This window comes from Sitophilus oryzae, unplaced genomic scaffold, assembly GCF_002938485.1.
Source record: "Sitophilus oryzae breed Bouriz unplaced genomic scaffold, Soryzae_2.0 scaffold_1620_pilon_pilon, whole genome shotgun sequence".
Classification (NCBI taxonomy): domain Eukaryota; kingdom Metazoa; phylum Arthropoda; class Insecta; order Coleoptera; family Curculionidae; genus Sitophilus; species Sitophilus oryzae.
In genome coordinates, this window is record NW_022146304.1 from 55,359 (window position 1) to 60,179 (window position 4,821).

Genomic DNA, 4,821 nt, shown 5'->3' on the forward strand with positions numbered 1-4,821 from the left:
TATTTTTGCCACCCATTTCTAAAATTAGTTAATTTATTCCTTATACAAAACTGGAGTTTTCTACGATGCAGAAAATTATAATGGTATAAGCGGTCTATAGTAATCAAGTTGGTATCTGCTCTCCGCGCTGAATAATTCATGATTAGTTTTGAAAAAGGAGCCTTTTGAAATTAGTTTCTAATTATGCAGTAACCGTTCAACTATTAATAAAGTGGTAAATTAGTTTTGGTAACATTTAATTTAAATGTAATTAACAATTTATGTGTTAGTTACTGAAATTAAAATTGTGCTGAGTTTATTTTTGTTTGGAAAAAATAATTATTGGAAGGTATAATTATTGAAAATATAATTACAGGGTGCTTCAAAAAACATGTGCCATCTCTAGCGGGGAGATTTCTCACGTAAAGATAAGATTCTGCTTTGTTTCGTAGCTACAGGGGGTGAAACTCTTCATTTTTTTTTTCGATTTATAATCATTTTCTTCTCAGTGGTTTTGGTGTGTACGGGTAAAATTTGTAGAATGGTTATAGGAGGGGGTTAATCACCGCGACCTTACAGATCTATTGTAGCCCGCTTTTTTCAGTTATAATGAGTTATAACTCATCATATCGTCTCAGGGCTCTGATAAAAGTGAGTATCTGAGACGGTTCTATAGAGGTTAGCCCACGGCCACACAGAAAGCGTTTTTTGCGTTTTTAGCGTCAAGCGACTTTAGCGACTAAAACAAAACAACAGGATTATATAGGAGTGGCCACACCAAAAATGTGTAGCGTTCGGCGTGTCTCGCAAAAACCGCAAATGAAAAGAAATCAGTTTGTTTTCTGTAGCGTCTTTAGCGTTTTCTAAGATGAGACCCCGTCATAGGCGGACGTTATATTTAATAATACAATAAAAATAAATTAAATAGTATGCATTTTTTTTCATTTTAGGGTATTATCTAAAAATATTTTTATAAAGCACATCTACTCGTTACGAAGATTCTATTAAATTCAAAAATTTGAAGGAAATGTTTGAAAAAGTGTAGTTTGAAATGTTGAAAAAGTAATAAATTAAAGGAATATTTTCTTATGCGTAAAAAATAGTTTTTTTTGCGTAAAAAGTGTTTTTTTCTGGGTAAAAAGGTTTTTTTAACAGAAACAATAAGTTTTTGATGCGTAAAAATTAGTTTAGCTCATAGTTTTTTACACGTAATTTTTTTTGGCGTAAGAAAGGTTTTCTACCAGAAACAATAAGTTTTTGACGCGTAAAAAAAGAGTTTTTAACGTGTAACAAATATATTTTTACACGTAACAAATAGTTTTATACGCGTAAAAAATAATTTTCTACAAGTAACAAATTGTTTTATACGCGAAAAAAATAGTTTTTTACGCGTAACAGTTTTATTGGCGTAAAATAATAAAAACAGTTTTTTACTTATAACAAATGTTTTTTTTACACGTAATAATTTGATTCACTTTTACAAAATTTGTATTAAAATATCAATATTTTTGATAAACACGTGGACTGCTCCACAAATACACGTCGCCTCACTACGTATTTCTAAGCCGTTAACACGTTTCGTTACAACGAGCTCGTGTGTCAGGGCCGTCTCACTAGCTCGTATGTCACGGCTTTGAATTTTTACTCCCAGCGCGCGTAAAGAAGTTTCACTCCAAAATGTTTTATAAATCATATCCTAAAATTGCATTAGCAACTAGAAATATTTACTATTCTATTACATAATTATAATCATTTATTATATTATATTATAATTATAACAAGTACTAACCACAACACTACAACATAAAAAAACTATACACATAATATAAACTAAAATTCGTAAAATAAATGGCAAATAATAATAATTATTTTTACATACACCCCTGGCACTAGCAGTAGATTGTTTTTGTCTCCGAATATATGCCCCGGCCCGTCCACAATTCAATCCCAGCATCTTTTATCCTCGTCTCTTCAACGCTAAAGATGCCGATCTCGCCTATCTCTTTCTCACAGGATTGATTGTTGGACGGGCCGGGCCGGGAATCCACGAGCTTGCGACTTTACTAATTGATATCTTGATAGAAACTGCAGACCTGCCGCGTCTTTTGCGTGTTTTTAATGGACACAAATCGAAAAAAGCGCTTAAAACGGTAAAATGGCAAAAAAGCGCTTGAAACGCAAAAAACGCAAAACGCTAGAAACGCTTTCTGTGTGGCCGTGGGCTTAGTCTTCTATATCGGTCGTAACAAAGTTTATGGCGAATGGTTTTCGCTTTAGCGCATTCAGTGATGAGGTGTTCTGGTGTTTCCACATTTTCCCCACAGAATCTGCATGCGCTGTTGTTTTTTAGCTTCAATTTTCTGAGGTGTTCGTTGGGGAGACAGTGTCCTGTTAAAAACTTCGTGACAATGTAGTACATTAGGTTAGCTGATTCGAATCAGCTAACCTAGTTACAAAAAATTTGTTTTTATTGTAGTTGCAATAATTAATCAAATATTAAACAAACATTGCTGAGTAACCAAAGCGCACTACAACGATTCGAAGATTGTTCTTACTTGAATCAAGGAAAATCTTTGATTTTTCTCGGTCGTAAGTTCTGAGAAATTTCTTCGAGTGTCTTAGATCACCATTGGGGAGGGTAAAAGTTACTATAAATGTATATTTTAATGCTAAAAATGTGTCGATGGATGCACCAGGGACGTGCATATTGAATATCACTGTAATATTTTTCGACAAAATATCATTTTTTCAGAGAAATATTCCAGTATGCAGATATGCACATCCCTGGTGAATATATCGACACGTTTTCAGCATTAAAATATGTCGCATAGTAATTTTTACTCTCAAAATTTTAGTCCAACCGGTTAAAGCACTTGGAAGAAAAGTAGAGTCGGGCTCTGGACATACTATAGCTGGCTAGGTACTAAAATATCTAGTAAGTATACCTCCTAGTTTATGAATTATCGCTTGTTAAATTTCTTTATTTTCAACATTGATTCACTGACCGATCATCACAATTTTAAGGTACTTCTAAATTGTCACAAACTTCAAATTTCGAATTTTAGCTAGCTTTAAGCTTATAATGGAAGGAAAAAATGATAAATCTCGAAATATCCTTATGGATTAAAAGTTAGCTGTCTAGCCGCTACCGGTAACTGCCTTTCCAGTCGAGAAAAATGGTAAAATCATGAATTGAACATTTTTAAAGTTGATATTTAGGTTATAACGAAAGTCGGAAACACAAGTCGTTCGAAAACTAGAATAATTAATCCATTTGATATTATCTGACTTTATACGATAATTCAAAGTTTATGAATAAATGCTAGTCAAACTTCTTTAATATTATTTTGAATGATATCCGAGAGAAAAATAGGAGGATAACATACAAAAAGAAATAAGATCCCATCAAAAATATAGAATGTAAAAAATGTCTCGCAACGCAATTCTTCTACTATAAAAAGTAGTATTATAGTCTCTCACTTATTTAGTCTCTCTTTAAGCACCTATTAAACAATTTTGTTATAAATATATAATATATATTTTGATGATATTCTATTCTAATTAAAAAACTTTATTTTTAAGGGCACTGTTTAGATTTACTTAGTAATCGAGATGGTAGATTATTCTTTTATAATTATGGTGCTGTGCAATTGCCAAGTCATTATACTTATTACAGAAATAAAGATGACTAATACTGATGCTAACAATGAGGCTTACAATCGAAGTAATGAGATGTACAATGCAATCTAATTTATTTTACTAAGGCAAATTGATTTCCTTCGAATGCAAACTCATTTTAATCAGTGACAATCAATCAAGCAGACGAAAATCAAATATTTATTCGAAAAAGCGAACAAGACCATCCGCCTGCCTTAAACAGAATATAATTCGATTACAATTATTGGCCATATTGGATTACACGTCAGATGGATTCTTGGTAAACTTAATTATTGTAACTAGGGATACTTGTGTGTGCCCTTCTAAGCTCGTTAGCGAATTGGCACTATTTATCCCCACGAATATTTGCGCCGCAAAATTTAAATTAGAAAGTAACATGACAGAGTATTAATATATAACTAACATATAACTAAGTTTAGGATTTAGGAGTAATAGCGATCAAATCTCGTTGGAATAAATCATTTATATCCTAAAGAATTTAGTAGAATGTCACATTTATAGTTTATTCCCTTTCGGAATTGAGGAGTCTTTGCATTCGATTTAAAATTATACATTACAATAAATTACCTTGAAGTATTAAAAAAGTTCATTTGTATTTATTTGTTAATGACTTATTTATTTATTAATTACTTATTAATGACTGACTTATTAATGAACGTAACCTTATTGAAAGTTGTTTTTATTTAAATACAATAGTTTTAATAAAAACAAACTGTGTGTGCACTATGTGCGCATATTAAGTGAAACTTCTTACTAACAGCTATTAAATTGAAGGATTTCAAGGACATGTTTGAAAAAGTGTAGTTTGAAATGTTGAAAAAGTAATAAATTAAAAACTAATAAACAATTCGATTCACTTTTATAAAATATCTATTAAAATGATCGTCTGCCCATCTGCGAGGACTCCATTAGGGTACCACTATCCATGTGCCGAGTTTTGTTCCAATCGAACCATAATTAAGCAAAATTTAGAGGCATCGGCATCGGTTCGAAACGTCGAGGGCGTCATCCTGTAGCCCCCATTTGGTCGATCAGACGATATCAATTTTTGACGTTTCTTACGTCAAAACTAACTGTCACAGCGACACATGTCGTACACGGTCAGGTTGGTTCAATCTATCGACATACCAAATTTCATTTAAATTGGACGAGTCCTTACCACAT